The sequence below is a fragment of the Sinohyriopsis cumingii genome, chromosome 12 (genome assembly GCF_028554795.1).
Source record: "Sinohyriopsis cumingii isolate HCF-2022 chromosome 12, ASM2855479v2, whole genome shotgun sequence".
NCBI lineage: Eukaryota > Metazoa > Mollusca > Bivalvia > Unionida > Unionidae > Sinohyriopsis > Sinohyriopsis cumingii.
Window position 1 is genome coordinate 37,558,040 of NC_142972.1, and position 20,850 is coordinate 37,578,889.

Consider the following 20,850-nt stretch of genomic DNA (forward strand, 5'->3'; position numbering starts at 1 on the left):
AGTCTTTGTGAAGGGTCACTTCGACCTTTCTTCATAAAACTCCCCCTCCTGTCAATGTAAACTTCAAAGGGACAGCATTCCAACTCAATGAAACTGACTGAGGTATCTTAACACGATCCTTAGAAAGTAAACATCTGAGCAACCAACCCTAACCACTTGGTAGGAACTTATGCCCACTTTTCATTTTTTCAAAGGGAAATTGTCACGCACTGTCATTCACAGATTCTGAGTTGTCTAAACCTGATAAAAGGAATTTTTTCTTTGGGAAAAATTAGGGACTGCTGCCTACAATTGGGCAGAATAAATTAGGGCATACACTTTAGAGCAATCAGACTTTAAAGTAATGACCTTAATCGTAATTCTTTAGTATGAAAATTTCCTAGAAGAAGAAACTTAGTCTCAACTCCATGGAAAGCATAAAGAGACAAGTGCTTTCCTTGTCAAACAAGAGAGGGACCAGGTGGCTGTCTTGTAAAAACAAAGACATGTTTAGTGCTAGGATGCACAAGTTCTGAAAGAGAACAGCAATAAGGTACACAATTTTATTTTCACGTCATATTCTATTATTCGATTGTTTGTTTATGCAAATGTGTTTGCTATAACTAGATTTCCATATTATGCATTGATTATTCAATTTTATGGAAATGTGTTGATGCTAGAGTTGTTATGCAATTTATTTTATTCAATTTCATGGTAAGTGTTGATGCTAGAATTGTTATGCAATTTACCTTTTAATTATACAGTTATTAGTTCATTGGTAGAATTGATTGCATGTGATCCAAATGTGTAGGATTTCATAGGGTTATATGAAATAACTTCCTGTGTTTCTTAGGATGATACAGATATCATTAGTTAACGATACTTACCTAATTATATCTGATTTTGTAATGCTCGGATGATCTTGTAGGTTAAGGATTGCTGTGAGTTACATTTTGTGAATTTCATGCAATAGTAATCGAACATGTTGTAGCATATGTAAAATAATACAGTAATTTAAGACTTGCCACTGGAAGCGAGGCAAATGTGATACCGTACTAAGTCAGAATTTACGAGGTGTGTAAATAGCAACATGCTCTGAATAACATAAGTGAATTGTATGTACCTCTAAAGAGTGGGGTATACAGAATTATGTGGTAATTTCATCCTTTAAGGAACAGCTTTCTGAGAGAAAGACAAGACAGTCTGGAGTCAGAAGTCTGAGAAAAGAAGGACAAGGTCAGAATAACAGGACCAGGAAGTCCATGAAGGGGCAAAGCATAGAGCTTAGGAAGGATGAACTAGGAGACGCTGATATATGGTCAAAGGAAAAGAAGGTGATGCAATCAATCATGGACATTGTGCTCTATTCACCGTTCATTATGATGATGAAATAAATCCAGATTGGACACACCTGTTAAATTCTATAGATATAATCAACTTGATATGGAACAGCCATTATTAATTTGTTCTAATTAAATTTGTTATTTTCTTGTTCAAGGGGGCTCATATTGCTTTATTTCTCCCCAGTATTCTCAGTCAGTTCTCTGTTGAAATTCCATTCTTCTTTCACTCCCGCCGAGCTATAATATCGAGGGAGGTCATCCTCTAGATAACGGCAGCCAAATCCAATTAACCACCCCTCTAACTAGGAGGGCGATGTTACACTATGCATTTGTAATTACCATGTGTGAAAATAACAAATTGACCACCCAATAAAATGCTGAATTCTTATGCATACAAATTTTGTTTTATTTAGTACCCATCTTAAACAACTATAGGGAGAAAAATTTAGTAAATTTAAAAATAAAGAAGCAGCCTGAGAAATGTAAACTCATATAAAAACATGTAAATGACAAATACTATCTCCATTGAGAACTGCCAGTACAACATTACCAAAAGATAAAAGGCAGCAATTTAGTTTCTCTCCAAATACCTGGAATGAGCCAAAAGGGAGGTACTTTGTGATAATTAAAGTTTGACATATGTCTTAATTATCTGCTTGACAACTATTTTGATACATGGTATTATAGTCTCAAATGTTTTGACTATTAAAAGAATCTAAATTTTCTTCTCTGTCAGATCAAACTGCAAACAACATGAACCCTGATGTGCCATTGCATAAAGCACTGGCTGTTTTGAGTCTATGTTGTTTATTCTAGTGATTATTCATTACAAGCTACATAGAACCAGACCTGCCAGAGCATTATGTGAAGGCAGATCTGGGTTTATGCAGTTTGTAGTTGGGGTTGACTTTTAAGCAAATAGATATTTAGTGTATTGGTAACAAATCTGATGGCTGGATTTTAACTTTAATATAACAGTAAGCATAATATCTAGAACACAATTCACAATGGGACTCAAAGCCATATAATGTTTTATTAGGGACATTATAAGTTATAGTAATTGATATCTAAATAGTTATATTAATTGAGATCTTAATAATTATGGTTGTATTTCTTGATGTCTTAATAATTAAATTAATTACTGTGTCTTAATAGTTGTATTAAAGTGTCTTAATAATTATATTAATTAAAATGTCTTAATAGCTATACTAATTAACAAGTCTTAATAATTATATTATTTAGCATGTCTTAATAGTTATATTAAGGTGTCTTACTAGTTATTTTATGGTGTATTAGTTATATTAATTAAGGTGTATTAATATTTATATCAATTAAGGTCAATATTAATAGTTATGTTAATTAAGTTATCTTGACAGTTATGTTAATTAAGATGTATCAATAGTTATAATAATTAAGGTGTTTTAATAGTTATATTAATTAAAGTGTATTAATAATTATATTAATTAAGGTGTATTAATAGTTATATTAACTAAGGTGTATTAATAGTTATGTTAATTAAAGTATCTTGATAGATATATTAATTAAGATGTATTAATAGTTATATTAATTAAGGTGTCTTAGAAGTTATATTAATAAGTGTGTCATAACTGTTATATTAATTAATGTGGCCTAAGAGTCAGATTCATTAAGTGTATTAACAGCTGTATTAATTAAGGTGCATTAATAGTTGTAGTAATTAAGGTGCATTAATAGTTGTATTAATTAAGGTGCATTAATAGTTGTATTAATTAAGGTGCATTAATAGTTGTATTAATTAAGGTGCATTAATAGTTGTATTAATTAAGGTGCATTAATAGTTGTATTAATTAAGGTGCATTAATATTTGTATTAATTAAGGTGCATTAATAGTTGTATTAATTAAGGTGCATTAATAGTTGTATTAATTAAGGGGTTTTATTAATGAGTGGGACCACTGTCTATGGAAGTAATTCTGTTCATATTGCCCAATGACACCTATTATTTAGAAACAGAACCATTGAGATGATACTGAAGTTTGAAAAACCTGGTTTACACCTTGACTAAAGGGCTAATTTGATATCTTGGGTAATGTTGCACTGCCACCTCACACAATATGGCCTTGCAAATTTGTGCCATGAAACTGATGCCCAAAGTTAATGATCTGAGTATTAGTGGAAATAAACTTGGATTAAATCAGAGTTTACTGTCTCCTAATTCACCAAGAAACTATTGATTTAATCCTTCAATGTGCTGACTAATTTTGTCTTCTGTCTGGGTAAGTCCCATTTCATTGAATGCCAAAGAGTATACTTGTAGATTAAAGGCATAAATGAAACCTGTATGCTGTACTCTTGTCATTCCTCTGGAGACAAGACCATGCAAATTAAATCAATTAATGACAACAATGTAGGAAAATGTACCCATACACACTCATTTCCTGATTAAATTATATTATACTTTTCACAAAAAGGCCACATAGGTCTGTGAGAACAAAAGATTGTGGCAGTTTTAGTTGTTCTGGATCATGGAATAAAATGTCAATAAAGTATCGCAAAATCCAGGCATGATCCACTATTTTTTTTTTAAATGTACAGTCAACACAGTTCTGCCAGAGGCCCAAGTTTTAAAATGTACAGTCAAAGAGTACTACCAGAGGCCCAAGTTTTAAAATGTACAGTCAACACAGTGCTACCAGAGGCCCAAGTTATAAAATGTACAGTCAACACAGTGCTGCCAGAGGCCCAAGTTTTAAAATGTACAGTCAACACAGTGCTGCCAGAGGCCCAAGTTTTAAAATGTACAGTCAACACAGTGCTGCCAGAGGCCCAAGTTTTAAAATGTACAGTCAACACAGTGCTGCCAGAGGCCCAAGTTTTAAAATGTACAGTCAACACAGTGCTGCCATAGGCCCAAGTTTTAAAATGTACAGTCAACACAGTGCTGCCATAGGCCCAAGTTTTAAACCACTCATGCTTATGCACTTATAAACACTTTTCATCCAAGGAACATTGCATTATAATGGAATTATAATGTCTATGATGATACAGTGTTTGCTTGTAAACAGGAGACACTTGCCTGCAACAGGAGCACATTTCAAGTAACAGTATACTGAATGTCACAGAGACAAACACCAGAATAATTCAAGGTGAAATTAGGTCACAGTGTCCCCCTTTTAGTATGGCTAAGTTTCTCTCCTTAAGATGTATCTACTAACCAATTGTCATTTGTAGGTGAAATGGGGTCCAAAACGCATTGAGCATATAATGAACTGAAAGCAAAAAATAGACTAGTCACTCAAGCATGAAACATTCATTACAGTGATCTAGTTTTGGCACTGTTAAGTTACCCTCATCAAGATGCCTCCACATGCAAGATATTATGCCTATGGCCAACAGTGCATGATCATCACAGATGAAAAAATGGATTTGTATGAAACACACTACAAAATATCTAATAAAGATATGGTTTGTGACAACTAAATCAAACACATTGTTTGAGCTCATGGGGCTGCAGAACAATCATTTCAACAGCAAGACTAGTTTTGCCTTGAACAAAGTCATGAGAGATCAACATAGATTTCATTCATTTAATTAAACCCACTGCATCTTTATCTGGTATTAATATGATTCAAGATGTTAAGATTGAGCACGTTAAGCTCATGGGGCTGCAGAACAGTCATTTCAATCAGCAGGGCTAGTTCTGCCTTTTTCGTCTCGAGTGATGTCACAAGAGTCATGTGACATAAAGTCATGGTTATTTACAGATGAAATAAATAACCAGTGCACTGCAAATGCACAGCTGTGGCAGCAAAAAGCTGTGGATTTTCTGGCAGAGTTATCACGATTCTATTAACTCCGGGATTGTTCAGGTCCTGCCATTTTCTGACATTAAACTGTCTACTGTTGTGAATGTGCCATGTGCAGTTTATGACACCCAAGAACTGCAAGAATTTAACGGTGCCAGAGGTATATCTGGAAATTGTTTTTTGAAACTTTTCAGACCTTAATACCTGGTTTTCTGACATCTGAGTGTAAAAAGTTCAGGGGTGCATGAAAAATACCATCATTCCCTCACATTCCCAATGGATACAAATAAAGAGCAACTTGACAGGTTCAATGAAATTATCATCAAACTTCAGCTTGGCATGTATCATTTTATTTTCCAATTATCTTCCATCTAGTTGATGAATAAGGCTATTACAGCTTGAAAAAGACCATCCCTTGCACCAATTTGACAGTTGTATGATCACCCACTTATGAGATGTAATTGTTGAGTCACTAGATACATCTGATAAATTTATTAGTAATTAGGAACACATTTGGGAAAGCTTAATTCCCAGTTTTGTAAAGCACCCAAAGAACTCATTTTTATCTTCTTTCCATCCAATTAACAGTAGTGCACCATTCTGCCAGACAATCATGTTACCCCTGTCACATAATCAAGAAATAGACAAAGTTGATAAACATCTTCAAAGACCTTTTAATTGTGCAGTCCTTCATAATGGAAAGCCTTTTTCTCCCCTGCCACCATGGATTTAAAAATCAAAAAAAGGAGGTACAAGGATCCCCAAAGTGGATCAACTGGGCAAAAGGAATTTCTAGGAATCAATGACAAGTCTCTTTCTTCTGCCCATCTATTGTTTTAAAATGCTAAGCCCTGAAACCATTTCTGATATTCTTCAGAAACTCTTCAAACCAAATTTAGATGGAAAAATATTTTCTTGCATGTTTCAGTTCACATGTTTACAGGATATCTTTGGCACTGTATTGGCAAAATGAAATTCTGACTGGAACATGGTTTATCCATTACAAAGGACAGTTTTAGAAATGGCTAAATTTCAGGCAAAAATAGTTTGCACCAGGACAAATTACTTTGACTAAAATGTTCTCTGATTTGTTTCAGGGAATAATTGTCAGTCTATTTCAATATAATTTTCAATAAAATCATCTGACGAAATAGAACCTTGGGAAATCTGACTGGGGAATCTTTCTGACCCCATAACATGTAAAGGACCTGATGGCTGACATTCATTGATTGGTCATAGCTATGCCATCTTGTTCATTTTGATGATATTTAGAATACCAGCCTTCTTAGCATAATGTTTTTGGTATCCAATGCATTCCAATCATTAAATTAAAACCCAGCATGATTTTCCGATCATTTCCATCGTCAGCATTATTAAAATCTACTCATAAGAAGTATCACCAATCCCTTCATGTGCAAGTTGCTGCATAAAAGCAGCTTTTACAGAATTCTCATTTGATTCAAAATGATCCAGAAGTCTTCATCAAAAGACTTGACTACCACTGTATGAATTTCCCTGGCTCTGAATTCCAGAAGTGTTTTAGATCAAAACACCATTAATAACCTTATGCTGTTCTTGATAAGCAGCATCAGTTTTTGGCATATGTGTAGTCTAATGTAATACTAAAAACATAGGAATTTCTTGCCAGCCAATACAGCCTTAAAAATGGCAACAAACAGAACCATAGAACTGGTACTGAATGCTTAAAAATCTGTATTGTCACTAAACATATATGTGCTTCAGTAGTGAAGGACCTGTAAACCAGAAAAGAATTCCTTATCAAAACATCCATACAATGGTACCTGATACAATAGGGAATCAACAATAAGGACTGAGCTCAAGAAAGACCCTTACATCAGTAAAAAAAAAAAATGCTATACTCTTACTGCATATGCACTATTTGCCCACCCCCCACTTTTTTATAGTTGTTCACAAAACTCACATTCAAAGTCAGAGTGAAAATTGTTCAACATAAATTGTGAAAATTGTGAAAATACCCCATGAAGCTTCCAAACATGCTGACATGTGTCCAGTCCAACTGCGAAGAATAGACTCTGACCTATCATTGCAAAATGTACTGGCAGATCCTGGTCCACTGATCTGGCTAGATGGAGTTTATTAGGACTAATTGGTAGAACAAACAACACAGACCCTGATCTTCCAATCCATTATGAAATAGCAGATCTGGATCTATGACATTTGTTAGAACTATAATAGTAGAACAAAAACAACATAGGCTATGATCTGCCTATGCATTATAGGCAGAAAATCTGGGTCTATGTCATTTGCAGTTGGATCCAGCTTGCATGAAAACATTCAATCTTCAGTGAATAAAGTTAGGAGTAACGTTCTGAAGATTGATTTGATGACATATCTTTATTTCCTCTGCATTTCAAACAGTATAATCAGTCATACAGATACAATGATGAACAATGGAAATCTTAGAAGCTACTTGCGAGAAGAAACTATAAAGTACTAAACAACGAATATAATTGTTAACAAGAAGAATGTGAATGTTGCACAGCCAGCAACATTTAAAAAATATCAATTTATGCCTGAAAACACATCTGAAGAATTTTCTATAACTAAACCAAATACTGCATATCCTTGACGACAAATAAATTCCATCCACAAACAGATCCTGATCTATCACATAATGCACTGGCCAATCAGGGTCTATTTTGTTTGTTCTACTGATTCTGCACATCCACACTAGAGAGCACATTATGCAATAGCAGACCTGTGCAGTGTGCACCAGTACTCTTCTTATAACCAAGTATGTCAGGTTTCAATCATAAAAGAGATCTTTCTGGTGAACAAAATCTCAGAAAATAATTTCGAGTGTAATCTATCAGATGAAGCATGTAAATAAATCAAAGCTTGAATATTCAAAGGCTGGTTGATTGGTTGGTTGGTTGATTTTAACAGAGCTTTGACATTACTTAATACATCAAGTCTAGGAAATGAAAGCTTAGCATCTTTCCCAAGGACAAGTCAAGACAGTTGAAAATGGCTTGACCTGGCAGTTATCAAACCCACAATGCTCAGATTACGAGTCTGACTGGAGTCTGCATTAAAAGTCCAATGGGAGTCCGCATTAAGAATCTGATGCTTTACCAAGGAAAATAATGAAGCTCCCTGAATATTCATGGGACTTCATGAATTACTGAAGTCATTAATTTCACTTTTCCATAACAAGCCAAAAGCACAGAAAGCTTACTAGGGCAGGTCTTTCAAATGTCACTGAACTAAATTATTAAATATTCCAGGACCTAGCCTTTAACAATGCCTGGGATACTGTGTAACAACTGCATTAAAGTTTCCATTGACAAACAAAACAAAAACAAGATAATGTCAAAATTAGCCACCTGAGAGCATTGGATTATGGTATTTTCTCCATGCAGCTTTTTATTTCAAATGCAACCAGCAGGATAAGTGTAATCTGCACCAGGAAATTGGATAATATCCAAGTAAAGCACTGGATAAGAACAATGAAGAACATCCAAAGTTTTAGTTGTGACTTTTATTTCTTTCAATTAAAGTAAAAAATGGTGGCTTAATTAGTCCAAAACATTGATTTTCTTTGATTTTTTTAAATCAACTTCTTTGTTTTTACTTTTTCTTTTAATTTGTCAAGTTTCTGAACTGAGATGACCAACAGTTTTGTTGTCATAACATGCACAAAGTTAAATCAGGAACCAAAATCATTTCTTGTGCGGTTCACAAGAAGTTATTTCATCAAGTGATAGTGCAGGGGCCTAGCTTGTACAGGTGAGGGTCTCGATCCTATGCAGATATCTTCCAGCTCCCAGGGAGTACCAGGATCTCAACAATAAAGACAAACGTACTGGTAAGAATGCACTGCATGTTTAACTGGCAAATTAAATTATTCTTGTTGATAATAATAATAATAATAATAATAATAATAATAATAATAATAAGAAGAAGAACAACAACAACAACAACAATAATAATAATAATAATATTAATACCACCACCACCACCACAACAACAACAACAACAGTAATAATAATAATAATAATAATATTAATACCACCACCACCACCACCACAACAACAACAACAGTAATAATAATAATAATAACACCACAGCAACAATAATAATAACAATATCAATAACATGGTCATCCTCATCATCTTTGTTGCCACTGTGTTTCACAATTCATTTCAACTTGTCACATACTTTAAGAATTAGGTCTGGGACAGAATCTAAAACATGACATATTAGTTTCAAAGAATATGGAACAACTGATTATATTCAACCTTTCAGGACCATCCAATGTTCAGTGAAGTTTCTTAAACATCTATTAATAACCATTACTTCAAATCGCTTTCTCTGTAAACATTGATATTATCATCTACTTTGTTCCCTGTTTGAGAAACTGAGTACAAAAAATTGCTCTATCTATAGACTAATTTTGATTAAATTGATCTTATTTAAAATAAATTTATTTGGCAATGGATTTCTTTTTTCTCCAGTATCTTTATTAATTGACAAACTATATTCTTGGCTTTAAAAAAAATGAGTTGTATGTAATGAACTAGTATACTTCAAATTTATTTATATTTTTAATTTTTATTTATTTATTACAGTTTCTTCATTTTATTGCCAAATCAATTATTTTACAAGTAGGCATAATTTCAAAACTGAAACATACAAACAGGTGTAATACTATGATAATCACCATATATACTTACTTAAAAGTCAATTCTAAATGCAACAACAGAAGCTATTGATCTGCCTTAGCATAATGCACCTGGACATCAGGGTCTATGTTGTTTGTTCTAATGATTACTCCTAAAAAACCTGCACAAACTCTGATCTGCTTGTGCATTATGCAACATCAGATGAATTGTAAAGTTAGTTTAAGATAACACTCTTCCTGTCCATGAATTGTAAATTTAGCTATAAGCTAACACTCCTAACCATTAATTACAAAGTTAGCTACAAGATAATGCTTGTTCTGTCCATGAATTGTAAAGTTAGCTGAAAGGCATCAAGTATCCTGTCCATGAATTGTAACACTTTATCCATATCCATAATATTTTTACACAAAAACCTAAAAGCTAAGTCACCCATGAAACTAAAATAGATCAACTTGGCAAACAAAAGGATGTAACAAGTACACAATGATGAATTGATGATGAGATTTCTTACTGTGACATATTCAGCCTCATGGCAATTTTTAACAATTGTAACATCAATAAAAGCAAGAAATATACAGTCCTTTACAATCACTAGATAATTAACTAATCCAAAACTATAAGTAACTAAATGAGAGAAAATGATCAAGATATCATTCACCTGTCATTATGCGTTGTAACTTGGAAGGCAATGGTTTTAGGCAGTACCTGTCACACTATAGTGCAACAAGGTGCAAAAATCATTATGACTTTATTGGCTTCTGCACATTTTCACAACCGATAAATAATAAAAACCTCTGAACTGACTGTGTGTCTATGGTTGCATATGCTTTACATATAACATGGTAAACTGCAATAGCTGAAGTTCAGACCAATGAATATTTTGCCTGAATATCATGATCAGTGATCACATTCAACAGGTGGTCACTCAAAACAGTGCATGTAATATAATCAACCCATGCATATGTAGATCAAACTATGCCAAAAAGAAGCCAAAGCCATGTGCAAGGGCATTTGGAAATGGAATCTCAGTTATGATGCTTGCAAATATTTCAAGTATTACAAATCTTTGGTATTAAACAAAGTAAAAGAGCAAGTTCTGAAAGATTTTCCTTCTGAGACGAAGGGTGTCGCCTATCCCTCCCTTAACTCACTGAAATCTCTCAGGTACTTAAAATTATTATTAAAAGCATTCTGCAACAGAAACTTTTATATATCTTTTTCACATCAACAGTAAAGACTTCCTGTGATCACATATATATAATCTAGATTATGCAGGGCAAGTAAAACACTTTAATTGTTAATTCAGCAAAAAACTGAATATGAGCAGAAATTTAGAATGGATTAAAGACATTAACGGATTATGGTTGGATTTAATGAGGATCTCATCCAGCATAAAACAATTAATATTACTGCTATGTGTGATCAAAAGTAATTCAGAAAGTATTAAAGGTATTAATTGATTATGGTGGATTAGTTTTTACCTAAGAACTCAAGTGGCATAGAACAGGTTTGTTTGGCTCAGGTAATTAAAGCTGATGAGATATATAAATGTGTATATCTCCCAATGCCAACACCAAACTCTAAACAACTGAAATATCACTCAAAATCTAATAATTGATGGAAACAAAAGACATAAACTGCATTATTTTGTGAGGGTAAAAATGACCAATATTCAACTGCAAATAAGATATTGTATATTGCAGTCCTGGACATCAAAAACAAGAGGGTCACGTTTGTTTGTAAAAGTCAAACATCTTCATGAACAAGAACATAGTTAAATGCATCTTGTAATGCAATTGACCTATCACCAGTTGTCAATCATTCTGCTCGATTGACCAATCAGCGGGCGCTATTATACACACCTCCAGGCATTGTTTACATCTGCCATTTTCCTCCGACAAGCTGCTTCTGTCAATATCGACTCGGCTACTGTATACCAATAATTATTTTCAGTTCTTCAGTTGAATGATTCCAGATTATAAATATGTCATCTAAAAATCTGAACCAAAGACATGGATTCAACTTTTTGTTTTGAATAAAATTCTTTTCTAATTCACCCATGAAAGGAAAGAGTATGAAGGAGCCATATTAATACCCATTGACGTACCCATTATTTGTATGTATTATTAAATTGAAAATAAGTATTTTCCATGGTAAGTTTTATTACTGTACAAATATCTTCGCTAGATAGTGTGCTATTATTAGGATTATTATCAAGAAAATATTTGTAAGCTTCAATACCATCTGCATGCGGAATGTTGGTATATAGTGATGTTACATCTAATGATACCAGGATTGAAATTATCAGATAGCTGTGGAATAGACTTCCACTGTTTAATGAAAGTAGTTGTATCTTTAATGTATGAAGGAAGTGATTTAATTAAATGTTGTAAAACACTATCAATAAATTTGGATAGGTATTCAGTATATGAATTACAACCTGATATAAAGGGTCATCCTGGATAATTTAAAGGTAAATAATGGTCAGGATTTGTACGAATTTTGGGTAATATGTAGAATTGAGGCGTACGTATGTTAAGAGGGAAAGTATCAAATTCCTCATATACAGAATTATTATTCATGAGGTGTACGTATGTTAAGAAGGAAAGTAATCAAATTCCTCACATACGGAATTATTATTTTTAGCGATCTCATTAATGCATGTTGAAACTTTTTATTTAATTTCTAATTGATGTTCAACTTCTTTAACATAGTCATCTTGATTCACAATAATAATAGTGTTTGACTTATCATCCTTTTTAATCACTATACTGTCGTCATTCATTAGATTATATACAGACTTAATTTTGTCCTTATAAATATTACTATGATATTGCTTTAATTTAGTTAGTATCTCTTTTCTGATCGCGTATATATAAAAAAATATATATATGAATCACGTAAAAGAAGACTTAATTCTGTTATAAAAAGGTTATTTGGGTGACAAGTTTTGGAATGACTTCTCCAACCAATTGGGGTGACTTTTCCATCCACTCTGGGGCGAGTTCTGGAGATACGTGTGGGCGAGTTCTCCATGGGGCGAGTTCTCTGCATACCGACATAACTTAGAGAAGTGCAAGTGATGGATAAATGCTCTCGCTTTCTGTCTCTGTCTCAATTTTGTTTCATATGGCAAATATTGCTCACCAATATCGTCTGGTATATCTTTTAATGTTATCACGCCCGCCATTTTCGCAGAATGTTTGTCGGAGGTTAAGAGGTTGTCAAGTCATGTGTTTGGTAGGCGGAGCTATCTACCTTCTGGCGTAAGGTCAATTGGAATTCTGTTATGAATTTAGTTATTTTGTACAGTTTTTGCCATGACTGGAAAGACCAGACTGTATCCATTTCTTTAAGACATTTTTCTCTCTGTTTTTTTTTTGGGAGGTGTTGGTAATTTTTAACACTAAACTAAAAGAGAATCAATAAGCCAAATTTCAGACCCCCAAACATTGTAGTCTACATGTCTAACTCTGTCCATAGATGGCAGTTTATATGTCTAAACCTGCCTATCAATGGCAGTCTACATATCTAATTTACCCATAGATGGCTGTCTACATTTCAAAACTGGCCCACAGCTGACTGTCTACATGTTGAACCCTGCCCACAGCTGGCTGTCTACATGTTGAACCATGCCCATAGATGACTGTCTACACGTTGAACCCTGCCCATAAATGGATGTCTACATGTTGAACACTGCCTAAAGATGGCTGTTGGAGGTTTTATACAGTAATTAAAAACAGTAGTCCACTGAAAGGACTGACACTAATGTCCCAAAAGATTTTCCAGGAATTCAAGAAATGACAAGTTTCTTCTTTTTAACTGCTGTTTGAAACCATCTCTGATGTGCTCAGGTTGCAATATTTTCAAATTATTCCCTATGGCAGCCATACTGAATGTAAGATCAGTATCATTTTCATTTAATGGAAATTATACATCATTAGAAGTCTTTTGGTGAAAACTCCACATCATATCCATCCAGGGCTAGTGATAAAACAATTTTCAAGCTGGTTGTAATGGCACCATATTGGATATAAGTTTAGCACCATTTGCATTTTGGTATAGCTAGACATATAAGTCTTTCTGAAAAAACCACATGCCAATATGGCCATCCATTCAAGCAGAGAAGAAATTACAAGGTGCTTAAGATGGCCAACATGGTGCCTGCAGGACTAATGGTACTAGTTCAGTTACCATAGTAAACCTATGCAAACACCGCAATATTAAATATCCAATAACTTTACATTTCTGAGTGCACATGATCAAATCTATATTTATCAGTGTAAATAAAACCTGGATGACAGCTTCGTGTAGCGGAAAAGATATGAGCTGCAGCATTCTCTGGACCTGCATGTGTTTGAAACACGTGCTTTCAAGTCCACATCAAAGAGTCAGGTGCTAATTTTAGTAATGAATGTTCCAAGCTCAAGACTGTTAAAGGACCAAAATTTCATCAATAAAACAATGTTTCTATATTTTTTCATTTACAACTATGAGAAGCTCTCAAAAGATTCTTTTTCCTAGAAAATAACTTTTGTTACCAACCAATCCTGGCCAGCCAATCCCATATATTTATGTTCCCCCACATCCAGACTGGCTCCCATTTGTCCATACAATTAGTACATTGTGTACTATATTAGACAGATAAGACATCATTTTCATTAAAATGACTACTAAGACACCATGGAAAGACTCTGGCAAAAATGAAAAGTTTGGAATGACTTTCTTTCTACGGGTAGTACCAAGAAAAAGATTTTCAAAATGGTCACCACTGAGTGGTACCATTTCAATTAGCTTGCACAATTTTCATTTATTACCAACTAGACATCATAAAACATATACTGGTAAAAATCCAATATCAATAAGACGTAATGAACATAAGAATAGTAATAGCACACATATAAAGATGACTGCCATGATTCCCAAATTAGATATCAGATTGGTACCATTTTCATTTAGGACCAACTAGCCAAAGTATGAAATAAAAACCTCATGTCAATACGACCATCAATTCAGGTATAATAACAAGGAGATTTTTATTGTGATCACCATAGTGGCCATAATGGAGGTCAGATCATCACTATTTTCATGTACAACCAACCAAGGTGAAAGCCTTATGTTAGAATGCCTTTCCATTCAGTTGGACTGTTGATAACAAAATTTTAAAGAAGGCTATTGTGGCAAAACCATTTTCAATTTCAAACTGGCATTGTTTTCATTTATAACCATCTAGACATATCACAAGTTTTTATTTAGAGAAAATCCCACGTAGATTTGACTGGTCTATTTCAGAGTAGCGCTTAATATGAATTCTTCAAATAATTTTTTGCTTACATCGTCACCCTATGGTTCTATACATAAATGTGTGTTTGTGTTTTATGTAGTCTACAACTTACCTATGATGTTTTCATAACAGTTTCAGGGCAACCTCTCTGGATCAAATTCAACAGGAAAATATCTGAGAGGTCTCACAGAGGAAGGTAGTTTAAACCGTCTGATGTCTGAATTATTCATGTCTTGTGATCATATATAAAAGTTCCACTGATGCGAAGTCAGTGATCCATGAACTTCATGGGGTGATTGCATGTCAAATAACTTGTGCTTGTAATTAGTGGCTTTTTGCAAATAACAATTACAAGCCTCAACTGAAATACTCTCCAATATCAAGTGCATTTTACACTGCATAGCAAGTCTTCGGTACAAAGCAGTCAATCAAACATCAAACATCAATAATAAATACCATGTGTGGAAATGGCAGTCAATAAAGCACATGCAATGAAGAAAAAGTCACTTACATTAAAACCGTAATAAATTCCTTCTACTTAACAACATATTAAACATGGGTCTCTTAACAAGTTGTCCTTGGTGAACCTCTATGACTTAAGCTGGAACTGAAACTTTAATGGCAATTACTATACAAATCCATTCTTTTCTCTTTAAAATATGTTATTATTACATACAAAATAGTGAAAATTCCCATGTCTATCCAATAATAAATCAACTTGTAATACTGACAGATTATCCTGAGCTGTCTAAGGCAGTGCTTTCAAATTCTGGATGCTCCATTTCACTGAAACTTCTCTGATATTCAGACACACAACATAATACAGAAGACATAAGGTGAAATCCAAATCATATAGACGTATCACACATTTAATTTAAACAGCTTTAAAAGAAAGCAAACCTTGAATTAAATCATCCATTTTGTGCTGGATATTATATTTATAAAAAAAAATTGCAAGTAAGCCTCCCTGAATATACTGCATGGTAGCAAAGTTCACTGTACCTTATGTAATCGCTTACAAGTTGAGTCAAACTTCAACCAGCAAAGACCCAGATCTGCCATTGCATAATGCAACTGCAGATCAGGGTCTGTTATTTTTTCTACTCATTACTCTTAATAAACTGAACAAACCCTTATTTTAGCTACCATCACACTAACAGGTCAAACAGCTGCTACCACATTATCCTACTGTAACCCCTAAAAACAAAATCATTAATGTTTTATCTCTGATCTTTGTGGAGATTCTCCAACTAGCAAATAATGTTACCTACAATCAATGGAATGCAGCATTAAAGTCTTAGCAGAAAATAAAATATTTACCAAGTTTGGTCTCTTATCTTTTGTAGAGGATGACAAATCAAATGAGCTTCAGCCAGTTCCTAGACTAGGTCATTTGCACTAAGAATTCAACTATAACCATAAAATAAAATATTTACCAAGTTTGGTCTCTTATCTTTTGTAGAGGATGACAAATCAAATGAGCTTCAGCCAGTTCCTAGACTAGGTCACTAATTGCACTAACAATTCAACTATAACCAGAAAATAAAATATTTATCAAGTTTGGTCTCTTAGCTTTTGTAGAGGATGACAAATCAAACATGCTTCAGCCAGTTCCTAGACTAGGTGACTTGCACTAAGAATTCAACTATAACCAGAAAATGCAACATAACCTGTTTTAATTTTAACATGTTTAGTATTAAAATAATATATTCCATTATCTATTACCAACACATACATGCTCATGATATCTCTTCTTAAATACTCTAATATTTTCAACAGATTTTACATGTAGTGGGTGGAAGTTTGTTCAAGAGAACTGCACCAGAGTATTGGAAAGTTAGTGCTTAATGGAAGTAAAAGTCTTGAGGCATCTAAACTTTAGCTTACGCACTGGACTTTTTAAAAAAAGAAAACAAATGAAGCAAATATGTAAGGATCTAAACAGTAGGCATGCCTTGAACAGCATAAAAAAGAAATCATAAAAACAGTTTATAATTAAACACACAGATGTATTTATTTATATTCTTATAATACATGTAAATGAATAAGTACATATTTATTTACTGCCTATTTGGTCAATGCTTTTTTTTTTTTTGTGGGGGTCCATTTTAAAGACAGGATGGATATATTTACATAAAACTTCTTTCTTATAAATGAATCTACCAGTCTACTATACACATTAATTTGTCACATAACTTTGAATTCATTAAAAACTTTATTTAAATGCAAACAAAACTTGAAAGCATAACTGCCCTCTATGTGCTTTCTTGACCTGGGTGTACTTATACAGTGTCAACAGGACAAAGGCAGGTGTTTAATTACTTCCAGTTTGAATGGGACATAGAAAGTTTTAGACACTTGTACTGCATAAATACATTAACGCTATATCTGTTTTGTGAACAATTATGAATTCACTGTCAAGCAATATGAACTTGGACACTCAAGAAATATGAACTTAGCTATTGTCAAGAAATGTGATTCAGATATAAAGAATTGTGCACTCGCAATCAAAAATTATGAATTCAGACACTATCAAGAATTATGAACTCAGATGCCATAAAAAATATGAACTCCTCGAGCAATACGAACTTGGACATTGTCAAGAAATATGAACTCAGACTTTGGCAAGAAATACAAAGCCAGACATCAAGAATTGTGAACACAGACAACATCTAAAATTATGAACTCGGATGTTGTCAAGAATTATGAACTTGGATGTTGTCACGAATTATGACTCAGACATTTCTCTATCTTTTCTGTACATATTGTTATTACAGCTTCCAGTGTCTTGAATTTACAAATCAAAATCTTTCTTGAGATTAAGGAAAAAATTGAGACCCGTTATTTAACATACCAAAAGTTGAAAGAAGAAAAAAAACAATCAATAAAACTACCTCAAACATATTCCTTTACATTTTTATGACTATGGTAGCAAATACTTGTGTTTTGAATTAACATTTGTCACAAATGGCAGCTAAAGACATTCCACTTTGACTGCTGTCTTGCAAGATAATAGTGAACACTGAATCAAACACAAACATCACAGTTAAGCTTTAGTGTTGCTAAGATACAGAAACAGAGTGTAATCAATGATTATATAGTTTGCCTCCACAATGCATTTGGTAGTCTCCAGCAGCTACTGTAGACATTAATTATTTCAGAAAATTAATTCAGGCTAAAATGATTTTGACAATGAAATGTTATCCCCCCGAGACACAGCATAAAAGACAAAACAATCAAAATAGAAAAATGCTTTAATCGATATCAAAACAGAGTTACCATAATGAGCAGATAAACCCTATAGATTACTTTGCTTAATTGTTGTAATAAATCATTGTTAACATCAGCTTTAGAAGCTATTATCATTGTCCACTACAAATTACCGGTAGCCTGTTTTTACTGGGCAAAAGTTACAGGCTTTGAATAACTGCAAAGTGACAGCCATTATGGCCACTATTAATTTACAATGTGGACATGTTAAATACTGATCTCTTAAATATACCCTCTGGGACCAAAAAAAGCACTGGCATTCTCTATCAAAATACTGCACCTGAACTTCTAATGTTTAATGATGAAAATATGAAGTCACAGGACAAAGGTCTACTGCCCATGCCTTTACCATTTTATGGTTCAAAACTCTCAATTTAAACAATGTTTAATACTACAGTTTGTCTCCATAACAACACAAATACTGGATACAAAAACATTCCAAGTTAATTAAAAGGCAACTTTGCTAAACTTGCTGGTCCCATGTTACAAAGTGAGTCTGATCCCTTAGTCTGGTCCATCTAGTGAGTCTGGTCCATGTAGCAAGTCTGGTCCATGTAGTGAGTTTGGTTCCTTAGTCTGGTCCATCTAATAATGAGTCTGTTCCCTGAGTCTGGTCCATGTAGTGAGTCTGGTCCCTGAGTCTGGTCCATGTAGTGAGTCTGATCCCTTAGTCTGGTCCATGTAGTGAGTCTGATCCCTTAGTCTGGTCCATGTTGTGTGAGTCTGGTACATGTAGTGAGTCTGGTCACATGTAATGAGTCCAGTCTATGTAGTGAGTCCAGTCCATGAAGTGAGTCTGGTCACATGTAATGAGTCCAGTCCATGTAGTGAGTCCAGTCCATGTAGTGAGTCTGGTCCCTGAGTCTGGTCCATGTTGTGTGAGTCTGGTCCATGTAGTGAGTCTGGTCCATGTAGTGAGTCCAGTCCATGTAGTGAGTCCAGTCCATGTAGTGAATCTGGTTCATGCAGAGTCTGGTCCCAAGTAATTAGTGGTTGAAATACAGTTTAGTTTCAGGTTTGGACAATAAAGCTGTTTATGGACATACAGACTGACAAAATCTAAAAATGTTTATAGGCAGACAAACAGACAGACAGACAGGCATTGCAGTAACTATACCCCAAACCCCCCATAATATATACCTGCAGTAAAATAATCACATGGCATAAAGTACAGTGAAGTACCATATTTAGAGAAGGCTTACTGTTACTCAAACATAACAGCTAAAATATGTAAATCTAAGCTTATTCAAATAACAAAATGTCCATCTTCATACTAAAAACTCCACCCAAACAATTTTTTATTTTAAGCTGCTCCAGAAAATGAAAGTATAATTAAACAAGGCAAAACAAATTTGCTTACCTTGTCTTCAGGTCTTCTTGTCTTTCAAAATAACAAACTTAGTAAACTGGAAACAGAATAGAAAATAAGTTTTAAAACCTTTCTGAAAGTCTGTTTTTGTACAGTTACATATTTATGTGTTGGCACCAGGAAGAAAAATTATCAAAGACAATGAAAAGGTTTAAAACAAAGAAAATAACAAAACAGCAAGAAAAATTTGTACGTCTAAACAGGAATTTACTTTTATGCATTAACAGGCAAACAAAATTCAAGTCCAGTTAGATGATGAATAGTGTTATGTTGTTAGGGATCACCTCACATCTTCATAGGGATATCCTCTTTGTAGGGATATCCTCTTTCATAAGGCATCCTCTTTATTGAAGCATAATCCACTTCGAGACGGACATCCTAGGTAAGTGCCCTTCATGAAACTAGGATAAAGCATTTAAATTATAAGGCAAGGTGGCGGAAAGTATGTATACAACAGGGTCTGATGGTATGTCTCCAAAACTGGAGCAACATGGTACTGATTAAAGGTAAAGTTCTAATAATGCAAATAGAAAGAACTGGAAACCCTTTTTGTCATAAATCAAATATTTGTTTTTAATATTCTTGGAAGATGAATCCTTCTGATCCAAAAACAAGAATCTCTTGGCAAAACTGATGCTTTACTGAATAAAAAGAATTTCCTGGAATTCAAGATAAAACCATTTCTTCCTTTTAACTGCAGAGTGCTGGAACAATCTCTTTCAGCAATAATTATATTTTCAAATTAGCTGCTGTGGTGGATATATTGGAAGTCACATTGGTAATATTTTCATTTAGAACAAAGCAGACATCATTAAAAGTTGCTTGGTGACCATTCATGGCTGTGGAGTAGCAACAAGATTTTCAAGACAGCCACCAAAGCAGCCATATTAGAAGTACAACTTTCACCATTTTCATTTAGGACCAACGAGGCATCATAAGAAGTCTCTGGGTGAAAACCCCATGCTGATATACCATCCATTTTTTGGGAGTAGATATAAGAATATTTTCAAGCTAATTACTATGGTGGATATAATGAAGTTTAGTCATTTTTATTAAGGACCAACAAGACACCAAAAGAACTCTCCTGATGAAAAGCCTGTGTCAAAATACATTTACATTTAAGAAGAGTAGTGAAAAAATGCTTTTCAAGCTGG

The 20,850-nt window shown here is 33.9% G+C and overlaps 1 protein-coding gene across 6 annotated transcripts in view; it reads right to left on the reverse strand.

Moving 5' to 3' along the window:
* The window catches only part of LOC149786272 (suppressor of lurcher protein 1-like), a 533,176-nt gene that overhangs the window by 438,157 nt on the left and 74,169 nt on the right, over positions 1-20,850 (reverse strand). For all 6 annotated transcript variants that reach the window (XM_089976657.1, XM_089976656.1, XM_089976652.1 and 3 more), the window contains exon 5: positions 19,688-19,733. The gene's annotated coding sequence lies outside the window, so the exon portion shown is untranslated. The remainder of the gene's footprint in view (positions 1-19,687; positions 19,734-20,850) is intronic.